The 20,721-nt window shown below is 32.1% G+C and overlaps 1 long non-coding RNA gene across 7 annotated transcripts; it reads right to left on the minus strand.

Moving 5' to 3' along the window:
• Positions 1–15,526: 15,526 nt before the first annotated feature.
• Positions 15,527–18,465, minus strand: LOC127083309 (uncharacterized). 7 transcript variants are annotated; one of them, XR_007788376.1, is made up of 7 exons: positions 18,239–18,465; positions 17,942–18,020; positions 17,780–17,827; positions 17,500–17,636; positions 17,075–17,410; positions 15,990–16,464; positions 15,527–15,899 (listed from the first exon to the last, which is right to left on the minus strand). It is a non-coding gene; the product is annotated as an uncharacterized LOC127083309 (long non-coding RNA). The 7 variants fall into 7 exon arrangements; XR_007788378.1 differs by having other exon boundaries at positions 15,990–17,410; positions 18,258–18,465; XR_007788377.1 differs by having other exon boundaries at positions 15,990–17,410; positions 17,780–17,820.
• Positions 18,466–20,721: the final 2,256 nt, after the last annotated feature.

A 20,721-nucleotide genomic window follows, 5' to 3' on the forward strand; every position in this document is an offset into this window, starting at 1 on the left:
ACAGATAGAGGTGGTGAATATTATGATCCTGTATTTTTTCAATCCGTAGGAATCATTCATGAGACTACGGCACCGTATACACCTCAACAAAATGGTGTGGCTGAAAGGGAAAATAGAGTGCTTAAGGAAATGGTGAATGCCATGTTATCTTACTCTGGTTTGAGTGAAGGGTTTTGGGGAGAAGCTATGTTAACGGCTTGCTATTTGTTAAATAGGGTTCCTAATAAAAGGAACAGGACTACCCCATATGAACTTTGGTATAAGAAACGACCCAACTTAACGTTTCTACGTGTTTGGGGTTGTAGAGCCGTGGTTAGACTCCCGGACCCAAAAAGGAAAACTTTGGGTGAAAAGGGTGTAGCTTGCATCTTTGTTGGATATGCTGAGCACTCCAAGGCCTATAGGTTTTATGTTATAGAACCTAATGACTCGATTTCTATTAACACGATTATAGAATCGAGAGATGCCATATTTGATGAGAATTGTTTCTCTTCTATACCTAGACCAAAGGACTTTATACCTAATTCAGATGAATCTCTAAGGGATGATCATTCAAATGATGTGCCAAGTAAGACACTTGAACCCCGTAGGAGCAAAAGAGCTAGAAAATCTAGATCTTATGGATCTGATTTTCAACTATATTTAGTTGAGGGATCAAAGGATCAGATTGACACTCAATACTATTATTGCTATAGTATAGAGGAGGATCCAAGAACGTGAGATTCTGCTTTTTGGAAAGAAGCAATTGACGAAGAGATTGGTTCTATCATGGAAAATAATACTTGGGTATTATCTGATTTACCACCAGGTTGCAAACCATTGGGTTGCAAATGGATCTTCAAAAAGAAGATGAAAGTCGATGGTAAAATTGACAAGTTTAAAGCTAGATTAGTTATCCAAGGCTTCAGACAAAAGGAAGGGATTGATTATTTCGATAGCTATGCTCCTGTTTCCCGTATCACTACTATTAGATTGTTGATTGTCTTGGCGGATATTCATAATCTAGTGATTCATCAAATGGATGTCAAAACAGCATTTCTGAATGGTGATTTGGAGGAAGAAGTGTATATGAAGCAACCTGAAGGATTTGTAATGCCTGGTAATGAGCATAAAGTGTGTAAGCTAATTAATTCGTTGTATGGGCTGAAACAAGCTCCGAAGCAGTGGCATCAAAAGTTTGATGAGGTTGTTTTGTCTAATGGTTTCATTCTAAACCAAGCTGACAAATGTGTATATAGCAAATTTGATACTTCCGGTAAAGGAGTTTTCATTTGCTTATATGTTGATGACATGTTGATCTTTGGCACCGACCAAAATCAAGTTGATAAAACAAAGAATTTCTTGTCATCAAAGTTCTCCATGAAGGATATGGGAGAAGCGGACGTTATTCTTGGTATTAAGATTAAACGGGAGAATAAGGGGATTGTAATTACGCAATCTCATTATATTGAGAAAATACTCAAGAAGTTCAATTATGAAAGTTGTTCTCCAGTAAGTACTCCCATGGATCCGGGAGAAAAGCTTATGCCAAATACAGGTAAACCTGTGGATCAACTCGAATATTCAAAAGCTATAGGCTCTTTGATGTATGCTATGATTAGCACTAGACCGGATATTGCTTATGCGGTTGGAAAGTTGAGCAGATTTACTAGTAATCCTAGTAGACATCATTGGCATGCGATAACTAGGGTATTCAAGTACTTGAAGGGTACAATAAATTATGGATTGTCATATATGGGATTTCCTTCGGTGTTAGAGGGTTATTCAGATGCTAGTTGGATAAATAATGCTGAAGATTCATCCTCTACAAGTGGATGGGTGTTCTTGCTTGGGGGAGGTGCCATCTCATGGGCTTCCAAGAAGCAAACATGTATAACTGGTTCCACAATGGAATCTGAGTTTGTAGCATTAGCTGCTGCTGGTGAAGAAGCGGAATGGCTAAGGAATTTGGTATATGAGATTCCGATATGGCCTAAACCGATATCACCAATTTCTATCCGTTGTGATAGTACTGCCACATTGGCTAAAGCTTATAGTCAAATATACAATGGAAAGTCTAGACATTTGGGTGTTAGACATAGTATGATTAGGGAATTAATCATGAATGGGGTGATATCTATTGAGTTTGTTCGGTCGCAACAAAACTTAGCTGACCACTTGACGAAGGGGTTAGCTAGAGACTTAGTGAAGAAGTCGGTAATTGGGATGGGATTAAAGTCCATTTAAATCTATTAGCTATGGTATACCCAATTCCCTTCTAATACAACATTAGAAGCAGAATTCAATGTGGAAAGATCATAGTTAGAGATTGGAGCAATTGTGTTTATCTTCCCAAGGTATGTGCTCAGACCTGCAAGTGATGGCTAGGTTGAATTATATCTTCTTAATGGTTCTTTTGGAAAATTGCAAATGCAGGTGCAAGATTAAAAGAATCACCTATGTGAGCATGAAGTTTTGCCGCTTCAAGAAGCTTGGACTTGGCTTCCTATATGCTTATTAATGGATAAGGACACATGGCTTGTAAAGTGTCAAGTATGAATAGTAGAGTATTGTAAGAAACATATGTGTACTATATCTTCAGACACTCAAATGGATTGAAGGGTTCAATCGCTATGACACCCCGATTTTCGAGTATTTGGAATGTGTATTTGTACTAAGATGAAAATTCAATCGCAAGACATTTTCATTTATGCATTTGTTTGATCGTTATACCTGTGTGTTATACCCTTGTATATATAATTGTATATACTGAGTAAATCAAGGATTACACTAAAATGGGGGGGATTTGTTGGTAATTTTAATATCATCAATGTATTTTAGTAGTAATGTGATTTACTATAGGCCGATGCAATTATGCGTTAAAGCTTGGAAACGAGTTAGGGGTAGTGCGGAGTGCACGCTCGTCGAGTAAACGTATAATTGAATGCGAATAATTGAAACGGGGTTCCAACGTTCGAAATTTTCTTTTGAATTTCGAATCCTTTCCCAACCGACGTAACCGTTTCTGAACAGTTGCGTCTTTTCGGTTTCTGTTATTGATCTCCTATATAAGGAGTCATTTGGCCTCAGTTTGAAAAGTGATAACGAAATCAAACTTTCTCTCTACATTCCTGAACATCTCTCTTTGCCAGAAACAAATTGTTCTTCAAGAATTATCCCCACAAAGATTTCGTGAACCCAGGCAAGAATAGGGTCGAAATACTTTGTTCGGAAAGTGTACGAACACGATTCTTCGAAGTTATCCAGGATTATCATACCCATTTTTCTAACAAATTCAAAGTGGTTTAAAACTTGATTCTTGATTCAGTTACACATTAAGTAACAATGTTTACAATTGAATCTCAACAACATCATTTTCTTCACATTAATAGAATTATAAATGGTTGATGCAAAAGTGATGACCATTATATTATTTATAAGAAAACTAAACCCTAACTTACATACTAAACAATTGACCCAATTCTACATGCTAACTTAAACAACGAGCTAACATATACATCTGCATGCGAGAACAGACATCGACTACGACATGCACATCTCTGACTGTTGTCAAACCATGAAACTAACCTTGTCGATGCTAGAGTTCGATTCAAATACCACAAATCTCCATCTTGGAACAAACTTTACACTAACAAAGGAACAAACTACCTTTCATCATGCAACTTTATCAAATGCATAGAGTGGAAGAACTTGCTACGGAAATCACTTAGTGATCATATTAGCAACATTGTCATCAACCGAAAAACTAAAAGATTGATCTAGAAAAACTAAAAAATTTGAGATCCCGTGTTGTCGTTCATCATGCACACCTTCAAAAACAAAAACGGTTATGTTCTCTAATTGTTTACAACTTTAACACACTCCTCTCAACTTTATCAACGGCATAAAGTGGAAGAACTTGCTACTTGAAAATCACTTGATGATCATATTAGCAACATTGTCATCAACCGAAAAACGAAAAAAATTAATCTAGAAAAATTTAAAAATTTGAGATCCTGTGCTGTCGTTCATCATGCACACCTTTAAAAAAAACGGTTATGTTCTCTAATTGTTTACAACTTTAACACACTCCTCTCAACTTTATCGACTGCATAAAGTGGAAGAATTTGCTACTTGAAAACCACTTGGTGATCATATTAGCAACATTGTCATCAATCGAAAAACTAAAAGAATTGATCTAGAAAAACTAAAAAATTTGAGATCCTGTATTGTCGTTTATCATGCACACCTTTAAAAACAAAAGTGGTTATGTTCTTTAATTGTTTACAACTTTAACACACTCCTCTCAACTTTATCGACTGCATAAAGTGGAAGAATTTGCTACTTGAAAACCACTTGGTGATCATATTAGCAGCATTGTCATCAACCGAAAAACTAAAAAAATTGATCTAGAAAAACTAAAAAATTTGAGATCCTGTATTGTCGTTCATCATGCACACCTTTAAAAACAAAAGCGGTTATGTTCTCTAATTGTTTACAACTTTAACACACTCCTCTCAATTTTATCAAGTGCATAAAGTGGAAGAACTTACTACTTGAAAATCACTTGGTGATCATATTAGCAACATTGTCATCAACCGAAAAACTAAAAAAATTGATCTAGAAAAACTTAAAAATTTGGATCCTGTATTGTTGTTCATCATGCACACCTTTAAAAACAAAAGCGGTTATGTTCTCTAATTGTTTACAACTTTAACACACTCCTCTCATCAACCACATGCTATAGATGTTGGAAATTTAGTAGAGATGCCAAAGTCAAAATTACAAAATACATTACAAAAAATAGAATATCACAAAATAGTATATTGTGAGAGCTTTTTCAGGTTTTGTTTCTTTAATTGTGACTTAATCTAAGAGGGTTGCTCTTTAAATTTTGGGGTGCTTTTTTACTACCGTAAAAAAGTACAAATGTCTTTAGTGTCAGAAGATATATATCTGAATATATATATTTTTATATTTATCCATCAAATTGATGAGTTACTTGTATTTTATCAAAATTTAATTCAAATATATATTTTTATATTAATATTATGGTGAGTCGGGAGATGCGTATTTGAACGCACCTCTAATATAGATACGGAATATTATATAGTAAAAATGAGGAAAAAATTTATGGAAATACATCTCTAAAATTAGTATGAAGATCTATGAATTAAATTTTAGTAAAAAAAAATCTTACTTGCAATGATTTTTTAAATGTATATTTAGTGCATCCGAATATGTATTTGAAAAAAATGTATCAAGGTATTTTTTGATTTTCAAAAGCGAAAGACACACCCAATGGGAGTAATCCTCTAATCTAATAGAGCATTTAACCATACACCTCCTCAATTACACCTAACACTCCCTTATATTTTTATACTTTTCAAATTATCTATGAACAAATTTGAATCAAAAATTTGAAATTTTCGATAATTTATTTCAAATTTCGGATAACAGGGCAAATTTTCAATAATTCATTTTTACATTGTCGATATAATTTTTTTTAATAAAAAATTAACATATTTAATTTTTTGATAAATCCAATGTCGATCTTATTTTTTGGATTTTTTAAAATTCCAGTGATATTCAATAAGAAATTATTTTTTTAATATTATCGAAAATTTTAAAAAATATTTTAATTTATTGAAAATTTCGAGGTTATAGGAAATTTCGAAAAATGTGATAATTTATCGAAAATTTTAAAACTTTCGGTTGTGTAAATTTTTTTTTTGAAATTTTCAGAATTTGTTTTCTTCGAAAATTCTGATATTTCTTCAATTTTTTTTTTTAAAATCATATATTTTTTATCAGAAATTTTAGAAAATTTAAATATATTTTTTAAAATTTTCGATAAATACAATAGTAAATCTCAATTTTTTTTAATAAAAGCAAAAAGTCAATAATCACTATGATGTAGGGGGTGTTGTTTAATTGATGGTGTGTGAGGTTAAATGCTGAATGGCATAGTTAGTATATGGATTAATTATAAAGGGAAAGTCCAACTTATAACATGTTCCCACTTAAAGTCTAATACTATATTCATTTATATATATTTAAATTAAATACAAATTAATAATAATTTTTACTATAATTTATATTTATAAATTTTATTTTATTACTAAAAAATATAAGTAATATTTAAGAAAAACATTTTTTTTGTCCTTTATCTTACGTCGGAGTCTATTTTGGTGTCTTAAATTTTAAAAAATTTATTTTTTGATCATTTACCTTTTGCACCATTTTAATTATATATGGATTAATTATAAATGAAAAGTCCAACTTATAACATGTTCCCACTTAAAGTCTAATACTATATTCATTTATATATATTTAAAACAAATACAAATTTATAATAAATTTTACTATAATTTATATTTATAAATTTTAATTTTTTTCTAGAAAACGTAAATAATATTTAAGAAAAATATTTTTTTCCTTTATCTTTAAGTCGGAGTCTATTTTGGTGTCTTAAATTTTAAAAGTTCTATTTTTTTATTCTTTATCTTTTTTAAAGGCATCACATTAGTTCTTTTTGTTAGGTCCGTTAGTCAAAGCGAGGACACAATACTTTATCACTAGTCCACCTTATTTTTTTTTATTGAATTTACACATTAAATATAATTGAAATCTCAATAATTTATAAAATGTTAGACAATGCTCACAGAAGTCAAATATCAAACAATTGGCATGCACTCAGCGAAGCTTAATTTCTTCGACATTTACATTCTTCTCAGATTCCACTTCCTTCAAGAACAATGTTCATCAAGAATTTCTGAAGAAAAAATGTATGGATATGAAAAGAAAGTGTATGATATGATATGTTCATCAAGAACATGCAACAAATCACCGAATGAATGAAGTCTTTGACACATATATTGAAAATGTAATAACCCTTTGAAGATGATTATACGACCTTTGGAAGTTGCAACATAAATAAGAGATTGTGATGGTGTTCCATTTCAAAATCCAATCTCATTTCAACTTTATTTATAGTTTGAATTTATAGGCCGAAATTCAAGAACTGGAACATTGGCTAAAGGAAATTAGTAATAAAAAAAATTGGTTAAAGGTTGTAATCCAAGAACCGGAACATTGTTTAAAGGTCTTAATATAATAAATAAGAGATAGTATATCATTATTTCTTAGAAAAATTAGTAATCCAAGAACTGGAACATTGAATCTAATAAATTGATATTGTTATTACTGTTGAATGAGTTTTTCACTGATAAATTGACATTGAATCTAATAAATTGACACATCACATATTCACCCAAACCCTTAAAGTTATAGGTGAATGACTTCTCTCATTTATAAATGCTCAAGTCTCCATATTTCCAACCAATATGAGACTATTACTCACACTACTCACACTTGATTAATTCTCAACACTCCCCTTCATGTGTGAGTCAACAATGCTCCCCCGCCGCACAAAATGTTTCTTACTGGTGTCATTAACACTCTTCAATGAAACGTTTCTTATTCACCACACTAGCATCGTTTGACTTTCGATACAAGTAAGTCCGTCCCTTTCTCGAACCAGACTTTGATACCATTTGTTGAGGGAGTTTTTCACCAGGGAGCATTAAATATTGTGTGACTTCTTCTTTTGGAGAAACACCTTTGTGAGAGACACGCCACATATTAACCCAAAACCTTAAGGTGATAGGTGGGTGAGTTTTCTCACTTATAAATGCTCAAGTCTCCATATTTCCAACCAATATGGGACTATACTGATGATTTTCGAGTAGGAGACTCAGTGTTGGGTGCTTGGAGAAACTATTCTTATAGATGTGTGACACTTCTTGGTGCTGCAAAATTGATATTGGGATTTTGGGTGTGTTGCTCTATGGTCCCTCTATGTGTATAGATTTTTAGTGTGTATGGTTTTCTTGAAATTGTCACTTATATGCGTAGATTTTTAGTGTCTATGGTTTTCTTGAAATTGTCACATCTATGTGTACATATTTTTAGTGTGTATGGTTTTCTTGAAATTGTTTTAGGAATGTATCTAATCATTACGGTGGCAATGCGTGATGCTCCAGCTTCATCAATAGTGTTGGAAAACTTGTGGTTGCATTGTTGGAAAACATATGGTTTGTTAATATATATTTGATTCGTAAAATAAATAAATAAACATGATGTAACTGTTAGATCTTTTCATAACCTTATGATTTCTATTGATATAGAAATCAAGAACATAACTCTTTACTAATTCCAATGAGTCGATAACCTATGAATTTGTATCCCTTAAACCCATATCAGAATTCAATCAGAGAATAAAAGCGGAAGCGTACCTGGATTTTCCATTGGGAATCATCGAAGATTTGCGGGTATTTGATCTTCCAATTTGAAGAGTTTCCTTATGGCTCATTGAATCTCCTCTAATGGGGATGAAAAGAGAATAAAAGTGGAAGCGTACCTGATGAGTCATTTTCACATTGTCTACCAATGGAGACCATAACCCCTATAAATAACCTTATGGTTATTTCTTTGTTTTTAATATCCTAATTTGTCCCCTCATTAAATTAGATATTGACTTATGGTATTCACACAATAATCTCACATTTCATGATATTTATGCTTTTAGTCACATACTTAATATTAATTAGATCACTGTAGTTTTGACTAATTAAATAATGACCCTAACACATGCAATATTATATTTGTGACCCAACAATTCTAACAGTAACTTAGTGATATACATGTTTTCTACTGAAGGCAAAATTTTGGAATTATTTTTTTGGAATTTTGGTGACCTTGTTGTTTTGAAACATAACTAGTAAGATACTCGTGCTCCCACACGAATAAATTTATTTGATACGGTATAAAATGTATTTAAAAACATATATAAATTTAAAATGAGTTACTTAATTGTAAAATAAAGGGTTAAATATACGATATCTCCTGCAATGTAAGTGAGATTTGGTTTGCATCCATGCAAAAGATTTTTTTATTCCCCATTATAATATGAATATTCACTTCTTGGTGCTGCAAAATTGATATTGGTTTTTTTTTATTCCATATTTGTTATAGCGTGGCATTTCTCCATGATGTGACGTGGATTTTATTTTTCAATTTAGTAACTTTTGCATTGTTGCCATTTAATTACCCCTTGTAAATGCTAGGGTTAGTATGAAAATCCCAAATTAGCTAACTTTCGTTCCTACAAAAAGGCGAACTGCACAAGCTGGTTGAAGACGCAAACAAGGTTGTTTCTGGACGGTTGAAGACGAAGCACGGTCGAAGACGCCATTGAAACAATGTTTGAGGTTAGTTTTTTCGACCTTATCTTCCAATGTCAGAGTTTCTTTTTTCATCGTCTCTTTCAAATGTTTGAGTTTCGAATCCACTTTCACAGGACATGCAACATTTTAATGTTGTTTTTCACCATGGGGGTGAACTTATATTGGTTAAAAATAATGATATCATATACAGAGGGGGTGTGGATACAATAGTTTATAGTCAACACATTGACAAATGGACAATGGCTGAAATTCGTAAGTTGGTTAATAGGTAGGGTCATAAAGAAAGAACTTATAGGATGTGGGCGAAGATTATGGAAATATATGAGGATTTATTATAGATAAAGAAGGATGGTGATGTGTACGACTTTGCTGCATATGCATGTGCAACTCAAGTTGATGGAGATATTTTTGTGGAACATGATTTTAAAGACATAAAACTGGATGCAAGGGTTCCTAAGTGTGTTAATGGGGTGACAAACATGGAAGGAATATATGATGAGGTGATTGAAGGGTTGGATGATAGTAAGGATGATAGAGCTACTGCTCTTGTAGATGGATTTGATAGAGTTGATGTAACTGTACCTATCAATCATGGGAAAATAGTTTCAGGATTACTAAGTAGGCCTAAAAAGAAAATTGAATATGATGAATATTATAGTGATGCATTGGAAAGTTTAGATCCAAATGATTCTGGTGATGATGAAGAGCTCGAGATTGAAAGGTTTAGGAAAGAGCAGCTCAATAAGGACTACAAGTTTAAGTGGGGTATGTAATTTATTTCTCTTGCTGATTTTAGAGAGGCAATTCGTGAGTGGCCGATGTTAAATGGAGGGAAATTAACTTTGTAAAACTGAGATTTAAAGGGTAAGGGTATAATGCTAGGCTAAATGTGGTTTTTTAGTACTATGCTCTAAAGTGGGCCACAAGCATACATATGCTATAAAGACATTAATGGATAACCACACATATCTAGGGTTTTGAGCAATAGATCTGCAAGCTCAAAGTGGGTGGCCAAGGCAGTAGTGAAGAAAATGCAAACTACTGAAACAGCGAGAATACATGATATTATGCAAGATACCAGACAAAATTTATCTGTGGGGATCAATGTTGATAGAGCATGGAAGACAAAGTTGATAGCAAAGAAAATTACTGAAGTGGATACTGATAAGAAATATGCAAATCTATGGAGGTATGTTGCTGAGTTAACAAGGGTTAATCCTGGGAATACTATGAAGATCAATGTTGAAAGACCATTGCCATTGATACAAAAAAGGTTTGGCTCATTTTACTTCTATTTTGATGGTTGTAAGAAGGGTTTCGTAAAGGGATGTATGCCATTTGTTGGAGTTGATGGCTGCTATCTGAAGACCAAATATGGTGGATAACTTCTAATTGTTATGGGAAGGATCCCAATGATCAATATTTCCCATTGGCTTTTGGAGTTGTTGAAAGTGAAGCAAAGGAGAGTTGGAGGTGGTTTCTACAATTATTGATGAAAGATATTGGACAAGAAAGAAGATATGTATTCATTTCAAATCAACAGAAGGTATGTACTTCATGTTTTAAATTCATTTCAACCCCTAAAATTGTTGCTAAACTAATGCCTATGTTGAATTTGTTTCAGGAACTAGTGGTTGTTTTTTAGGAAATGTTTGAAAGGACTGAGCATAGGTTGTGCCTAAGACACTTGTACGCAAATTTTAAGAAAAAGTTTGGTGGTGAAACCCAGATAAGGGATTTTATGATGGGAGCTTCTAAGGCTACTTACTATCAAGGTTGGATCCAAAAGACAATTAATTGAAGAAAGTGTATGTCAAGGCTTGGACTTGGTTAACGGCAGTTCCTACCAAATGTTGGTGTAAGCATGTATTTAGTTTTTATCCTAAATGTGATATTTTAATGAACAATATATCTGAGTCATTTATTGCCACAATTTTAGTTTCTAGGGATAAACCTGTTTTAAAAATGTGTGAATGGATTAGAAAATACTTGATGAATAAGTTAGCAACATATGCCACCGAACTTGAGAAATGGCAACATAGAGTTATGCCAATACCTAGGAAGAAGTTAGATAATGAGGTGTTCAATATTGGTCAATGGCTTCCAACTTGGTCTATTATTGAACAATTCCATGTTACACATTCTTTCAACATACAAGAATTCATTGTTGACATTGCCAAAAGATCTTGTAGCTGTAATTTTTGGGAATTGGTTGAAATTCCTTGTAGGCATGATGTTGCTACATTGAGTTATAGAAAAAAAACACCCTGATGATTTTGTTGATGAATGTTATACAAGAGAGAATTATGCACTATGTTATGGATTTTATGTGACCCCTATAAATGGGCAAGACATGTGGCCATAAGTCCAAACTGATGAACTACAACCTCTTGTGTATAAAAATGGACTAGGAAGACCAAGGAAGGTTAGGATAAGGGAATATGGCGAGGATGGTTCTAGGAGAAGAAGACCTGGTGTAGCTTATAAGTTCACCAAGTGTGACAAATTTGGTCATAATGCTTTGTCATGCAAAATCCTTACAAAGACCTAAATGCTTTGAAAAGAAAGGTAACCGAATTTTGTTTGTGTGCACTTTATTATTTCTCTGCTTTGATTTGATTGTAACAGAATTTTGATGATTTTCTTGATTAGAGGAAACCAAAAGCATCCCAGACTGGAGTTGAGCCAAAATAGAAGAATGTTAATGTGCAGACAAATGTTTATGTGCAGTCAAGTGGGTGGACAAATGTTGATGTGCAGGCTAATGTTGATGTCCATGCAAATTTCAATGTAAAAGACCATGTTGATACAAGTCATGATGTAAACAATGTTGTGTCTGAGAATAATCCAGTCCATATTTATGCAAGTCAAGTTGAATCGTGTATGGTTGACACAAGTCAGATTGAGGCAAGTCAAGTTAAGGGAAAGAAAAAGAAGAAGAAAAACATGTTATGAAGATGAGAAAAAGGGTGAATGAAAGAATGAAGTTAAAATGTTTTGAAAAATAAATTATAGGTCAGGGTTCAACTTCTGACTAGCCAATCACTTTGCCTGAACATGATGAAGGAACAATTACACATGGAAAAAATGCTTATGGACCTGATTCAAAACTAGGGGTGTGTATCCAGGTCCTTGAAATCTTGGAAGAAAAAGAAATGATAGATGGTGCACTTGTCATCTGTATTATGTACTTTAGAGTTAAAGTTTAAGTTATGTTAGTAATGATTCACTTTAAGTTATGTGCCATTTTGTTATGTCTATAATGATAGATAATAGTTATGTATGTTATGGTGCACTTTAAATGCCATTTTATGTTTGTCTTAAGTTTGATGCACTTTAAGTGCCACTTTCTAATGACTTATGCACTTTAAGTACTACTTACTATCTATGCACTTTAAGTGCCACTTTGTTTTGACTTATACACTATATGTTCCATAAATCTTACTAAATTATGCATTTTTCATTATATAAAAAACTAACTATATAGAACTTTGCTAATACACAATAAAACAACTTTGCAAATGCACTTTAAAAGAAATCACAATTTTATATAACAACTTTTCCATTATGTAGAATATCAATTGATACACTGATACATCATAGTAACATTGCTGATACACAATAAATTACATTAACTTAACAACAATAGAGAACAAAATCAAAGACAACACAAGTGAAATCATCAACCAATAGCTTTTGTTATTCTCCATTTCAAGATTTTTCTTGATCTTTTCAAGCTTCTTTGAACTCAATTTTGCACCAATCTGCTTGCCAAATTCAGTCCCAACTTCCTTGCCAAGGTCCTTCACATATTCCCTCAAATAAGCCATTATCATTTCACAATTGCAGCAAATTATAGGAATCTTTTGAGTTGTTTGAACCTTACCAACTTCATCGTCCCACATGAAAAATTCACAGCTTACCCCACTCTGCAACTAGGTTCATAAAAATTGCAAGAGAAAATGTTAAGCGAAGAGCGAAGAACAACATGAATAGAAACTTAGCCATGAATGGAGATATCTCTAGAATTTTCTATTAGGATTATCTATGGTGTTTGATACACACATATTCATTGGTTCATTACATCCACATCTGGTAAAACTCAGTCCACTTGAGTTACCAATGGATGGAGTTTTGCTTCCACCCATGTTTTGAAACACGAAGAGGATAGATGTCGATAAAACTAGGAACAGAATATGTTAAGCTCAACTAGTAAAAAAACATGATGAACGAAAGGGAATTAGGGTTGAAGAAGAAGATGAATGTTCATTCAACTGGTAACGATGAAGAAGATTAACCCCAAAGAGGGAATTAGGGTTGAAATAGTACACTAATGGCCACTATGGATTAAAGAGGGAACAAAGATTTCACGTCAAATTATGAAGTAATGCGACGCTGGAAAAAATATGGAATCTTGGTTGAAATAGTGCACTCAGAGTCCATAGAGAGGGAATCTTCATATTATAAAGGTGGAATAAAAAAAATCTTTTACTGGGGTGCAAACCAAATCTCGTTTACATTGTAGGAGGGTGTTGTATATTTAACCCTAAGATAAACATTGTGATGTCCAAGTGATTTTATGCAACATAGATGATGTAACTATATCAGTGGTAAAACTTCAATGTGAGTCATGCTTTTCCTCCAAAAGTTAAATGAAATTAAGAAATTGCATTCAAAGTTTACTATTGGTAATTGATTCACTGGTTAACATAATTGTAGTTTGTAGTGAAACCTACCATGAATAAAGTAGGCTAGATGATGTAAAAGCATATGACTAGGTCATATGTTAAGAACAAATATTCCACAAGTGAACCACATACATTTAGCAGGAGTTTAAATAAGCAGAAGTTGAATAAAAAAACACATACCCACCCACTTATTGTAGCAGAACCTAAATATGCCAACCAAAAATTAGTTTTAAAAATCCTGTAACCACATTCCCTTACCACCACATCGCCCATGCAGTACCATGGATATGTCGTCACATGGCTAATATTGATCCAATAATCAAAGTAAAGCATGAACATGGAATGTTCGACAATTGTTTAAATTTAAAGAGAGAAAAAATATAAAATATTAAAGGAAAAACTCAATAACTAAATCTCATTGTAATTAACGTGTGAGAAATCAGTTCAAGCCACCCATGGCATCAACATCTGAAGTTGAGTTCCATACTTGTCACTACTTCCATCTGTTCTTTCAGTAAGAAGTCACATTGAGAATTTTACTCATGATTTTGTAAGCACAAACCCTTTTGGATCAACTTATAGTGTTATTTTCCACCACTCTTTTATCTCTTCGATATCTCCATGATGCAAACTGAAAAATAAATAAGATAATCATATGGATCTAGCCAGAATTTAAGACACTAAGTGCTTTTCTTCGGATTTGAGCATACCTGAATATATTCAATCAGTAGACTTGAATGATGGCCTAGAATTCCATTATAAATGACATTGGCTCCATGTTTCATTAGAATCAACTGAGAGGTTTAATCATTCATTTGTTGCATGCCTACAACGGAAATCGAAAGATCATGTCAGCATTGGACTAAAAAAAAAGTTCAGAAGAAATAAAGTAACGTTGGTTTCCAATTATAAAAGAAGTTTAAAAATAATCCTTACCTTATCCATTTATCTTTACAAACATCTCTAAGAAGAAACATAAATAAAAATAAAGGTGACACAACATATATATAACATATATGAGAAAAATGGTAAAGAAAGACTTTAATTTCCTGTGTTCTATACCATTTACGGAGTCAACTCTGCACAACCTGTGTGAAGTACCTTCTTTAAGGAACTTTTGACATATATTTTTCCCAAGCATGACTTTCGTACTGCAAAAAAGAATGTACATATTGAAACTTGTTGAGAAAAAACATTCTAGTTTTATCATCAAAATGCATAAGGACTAGGGCTGGACAACGGGCCGGGTTGGGTGGGTTCGGGCCCAAAATCAACACCCAGTCCAACCCGCGGATGCATTAATGTGGCCCATTTCCGCCCAATTTTAACATTGATTTAGCCGGGTTGGGTCCAGACGGATTGCGGGTTAAAACGGACGGGTTCCTCGGGTTATTGGACTAAAAATATTTAAAGATCCATTTAAAATTTATAACTTTTTCATAAAACTTCGGTAGAGTTTTTACATTATAAAATTTTCAAATTTAATAATGGACTAAACATTCAACACAATTTATGTCAATTATTTTTAATTGTACCCACATGCTGAATATTAAATACTATACAACTTATAAATATTAAATTATACAATAACTAATAATATTAATTGGCTAATACAAATCAAAAGCAAAAAAAAATTAATGGGAATTAATTAATTTACAATTGAATTACTCATGAATATAGAACCAATGGAGACTCTTTTTCTTCAATCTAAAAAAATACATATAAATATAAGTTAAACAAAAAGAACAAGCTAAAGAACTTGTTTGCAGTAAAGAGCAGTTTCAAATGCAATGCTCAATCCTTTAATCCTATTTGCAGTACAACTTACAGAGGAAACAATGGAGATGAGTGAGAGATTTAGTCCTATTTTCCAAGCACTTGCATTTGGAACTGATAACAAAGCTACAAATGTTGATATTATGGTTGCACTAATGGAGTATAACAAGACTAAACTTAGTTCATATGGGAACTCCTTCATATGGACCTGCTAATTGAATGTAGCAATTTAGAACTAAATTTTTGAAGCTATTATTAAATAATATCTCTCATTTTGCACAATACTAATTCTACCTACCTGTAAAATGTACCATAGAGAAACCAGAAAATAGTCCACTATTAGCATAATGCAAGCAATGGCCCAACTTGAATCCCCTGACTTGAGAAATTCATTTGATTGATGAAGTGATGAGGAATTCAAGATGGATTTTCCTTTGTAGAAAGTCAAGACAAAAGCACCTGCTATTGATATTATGCTTCCCATTACCTTAGCATTGCTACTTCTACTCTTTATAGCTAACTTTTCCATCTTTAACAAGTGTTGGAGAACTATAATTAATACTAATATACCCCAAAATCTGAGATCCACATCTGCATAACAGCACCATACAATTCCAAAAGAACACAAAATCATCAGATTCAAAAGGCCTTAATATTATACAATCACAGTTGTTAAGTTAAGTATAAGGCAATTTTGTCATTATCCTATTGCCCCAAGAAGCAAACTTTTGCACATTATGGAGAAATTCAGTGGAACAGGAACCACTCTTGATCTGCAAAAAGACATGAAAACAAAACATGAACCTGTCATATTAAAAAGACAATAGTTGTATAACACATAGGCAATACATGCACTAAACCTGTCATATTAATTAGAAATCATATGGTCATTCATTGATATTTCAATCAAGCTATAAATAACACATTAAATCATTCAAAAATATTATAGTGAATACACCATAATATAATATGATGAACATACCAGCAACATGCATTGAATGACATGAGGATGAAGCTACTATGTCAATCCTTGTGAAAATAAATATTAAATTGTAACAGTATCAATTGAATAGTTGGATATTAAATATTATTCTAAGAACTTTTAATTAAATAGATCCCATAAAAAAAACATAAAATCTACCCTTGGCCAAAACGATTCTACACATAATATTTTTACTAAACACACATTATATTTCTGGAAGTAATGTACGGTTGAAACCATCTTATTCCGGTCCTACAAACATTACAAATTCTTAAACATTAGGATGAGAGAAACCCCATCTTAGTATCTACAAAAAGTTTTAAAAAAAACACAAAACTGAGTGTAATTTGTAATCCTAAATGAAATGCAACGAAGAACTGCTACTACAGAAAACCACTTACCATGTAAAAACCTACCATATACTATGGAGTGACACCAATTGGTACTTGAGAATCAGTTTCGATGAATCCCTAACTAAAAGTCAACAAAACAAAACTCTATTTTCCAGAGACCTGTATAGAGAGTTAACTGATAAAAATTGGACAGAGTGCTCAATGGAATTAAAGTTCAAAAGAGAGGTAGTAATAATATAATTATTTCAACCTCCACTAAAGTACCGATTAGAAACTCATTATAGGCATAGCATGATCGTATCTCATTCTTAATATGTTCAACATATTTCTTCCTTGTCGCCTCATCTTGCCTCAATGACTTAAAATTGGAAAGAACGCGGACAACTGGAACAACAAAAGCAACATCTCAAAATACGGTTCAAATTTGTTCCCAAGAACAATAATAATAGCCATTTAAAAAAACGTTAACTTACTCTCTAATCCTCCTTTTAAGATTGGAAAGATCGGGGGACGCAAGATGGAGTGATCATATCTCTGTTTCTCTTGCTGCTACAAGTACTTCGACTACTCGTTGAGACACAACAGACCATTTTCTTCAATTCCAGAATGCCTATGAAATTCATGTTCCAGTATTATTGTTGATCAAATCTTTTAGAGTTGAAATTGTGATTGAATATCTCAGTTTTTCATAAACCATTTCACTGAACATCTCTATTTGCTTCTCGTATGTGTTTTACATGAAACAATACCTACCATAAGCAAGACCATGTATGATATCAAATTATGAATTGAACCTACAACCTCCATTAATATGAAATAAAAAAGTATTATTAGTGATATAATAAATAATAATTCAGGAAGATGAGGCCTCATAAAAGTTGACATAGTTAAAAACAAGTCGTCGGTTAAGTTTACCTTTCATGTACTACGATTCAAAAATATTATAGCTTCATCCTCATGTCATTCCTTGCCTACGATTTAGTCCTTGCTCCATCTGTTTAAACCAAAACAACAATTAAGGTTAAAAATTGTTTAAATAAAAGCTATCCAAAAACACAACTCCATAGAGACCAATGTTTCATAACTGAACCAAGACACACCAGACATCAAAGCTTAAATGAACAACTCAAAAACAACAAAACTAAATAAACAAATCTAAATCAACAACTGAAAACAACAAAGGCTAAATAAATAAAAGCTCAAAACAAAAACCTTTAACCATAGCTCGTACATTTGCTTGTAACATGAAGATGGATCTGTCGGTAACCTGAAATAAAATCCAAAAATAAGAAAATAATTAGAAGGATGCAAACAAAACTTACAAGAACGGATAAATAGAGAAAACTCTAATTTAGAAAACTCCAAAACAATAAGAATACACTATTCTTCGAAACAACAAGAAAGAAAAAGTAAATCTTGAACAAGATGAGTGAATGAGAATCGTGCCTCTTTAGGACTATTGACTGGTTGTGAGTAATAAAACAATTTGAATATGGTGGTGGTGGGTAGTTTTGAAGGTTGGTGGTGGTGTGGGTTGAGGGGATGGATGAAGGTGTGTATCCGGCGGCGGCGGCGACTTGTTAGGGATTTCGATGGTAATGAAAATGAAAGAAGGGAAATGCACAGCAACTTTTAGAAACCTAATATGAAACGTTTTGTTATTATTAGTGGGCGGGTTAGGGTTCCTGCGGTTCACATTTCCTAACCCGGACCCGCCCATATCAAACCAAACCAACCCAAGTTTTTGACCCGCTAAACCGTCGGCCCAATTAAACCCGCCCAAAATCTTAATTTTTTTCGATTTATTGCGGTTTGGGCTGGGTCACGGTTTTTTGTCCAGCCTAAGAACTATACATTTTCATATCTTAAAACTGATGCCTTCATGTCAACATCACATGATATTAGTACATCCATCAAACAACACATACAAGTATGAGTCACCTCATGATATATAGTTGTATTTACCTCAACTGTAATAGAAAAAAAATTATGAAGTATATTAATGATAACTTTGATATGTGATTTAAGAACCATTTACTATGTTTGTTTGGACTTTGATTTTAAATGGCCAAAATACAAGACATTGAAAGCTAAGTATTGAATTAATTTATTAATTCAATAATTATGACTCATGTAATTAAAAGTTTGGTTTAAATAAAAGATATCCTATTATGATGATTATTTGGATTGATGGATAATTAAGTCAATGTGGTTTTATTTTGAAATTCAAAATTTAAATTCCTCTTCTCTCTCTTCATAGATGTTGTTGAGACATGTCTCTTGTAATGAAATGTGTCTATTGGAGTAAGATGACTATAAATAGAGACCTTTGTAAAAACAATAATACATTTTCTCATTCCTTCTCATTTTCTCACAAATACAAAAAAGTATCTTCATCGTCAAAAGAAACACATAAGAAAAAAGGAAGAAAGGAGAGAACAATTGAAAACAAGATTGAGAATCGGACAAGAATCGACGTCAGGGATCCGGATACGTTTTTACTGTTTTTCATAAAAATAGGAATAATGCAAAAATCATGATGTTAAGATTCAAAACATGAAGTTTTGCTAACAATTGATATCAAAACATAGTTACCGATATTATAATTTTTCAATAATATTAACTTTATCGATACATATATATTATAATATATCATTCTCATTATATATTGTATTTATTTCGATTTCCCGTGGTGTTGTGCGTTTATAACGATTACACGATATATATATATATATATATATATATATATATATATATATTATATATATATATATATATATATATATATATATATATATATATAATATATATATATATATATATATATATTATATATATATATGTATATATATATTATGCAAACGGTACTGGAATGTGATATCATATTGTGATTCCAATATGATACATTGGCATTGCATTAGCAGTAAAATGATGCATGATGTAGTAACGGTTATATAGTAGCAGTGCTGGATGATAATATATATCTTCTTGTGTCTATATTAACGTTTTAATAAATTCAAATATGCTAAAATATGAAAAGAAACTCAATATAAATTTGAATTGATTTATTATATTGATATATTTTTTTTTATATATAATTTATTATTTTGGATTCATTATAGTGGGAATTTGTTAATCATCAAAGTGGTCAAATTCATTAAAGTTTATAATTCTAAATTATAAAAAATGAATTTTGATTTGATGCTATATGGATAAGATGTTTATGTTAAATGATATTTATTATTATAAGACATATATTGATCATCCAAAGATGAATCATAACTTATAATTAATGAAGTTGAAGTGTTTATTAACATACTTGTTATTTTGAGCATGATTAATTCTTCATTAAAGTATGTTCATTTATCATCGTTTTATTTTATTATAATGTATTTATGCATCACCCAAAGGTGAATTTAGACACGTGATTAAATTTAAATTGGTTTGAATCCATAAAATTTATTCAAAGTATTAAGATATGAACGTGTTTTAAATGTTTGCAGTTGCTACTAATATATTTGCCTTGGGCAATGCAATGACAAAATTCAGTGGGTTGAACTATGCTAATTGGTCTGAAAAGTTTCAGTTTCAACTGGGTGTTATAGACTTGGACATGACATTAATAATGGATGAGAAGCCCGCAACCATTACGGAGGACAGTATAGAAGATGAAAAGTCTCTTTTTGAGACTTGAA

The sequence above is a fragment of the Lathyrus oleraceus genome, chromosome 5 (genome assembly GCF_024323335.1).
Source record: "Lathyrus oleraceus cultivar Zhongwan6 chromosome 5, CAAS_Psat_ZW6_1.0, whole genome shotgun sequence".
Lineage (NCBI taxonomy): Eukaryota > Viridiplantae > Streptophyta > Magnoliopsida > Fabales > Fabaceae > Lathyrus > Lathyrus oleraceus.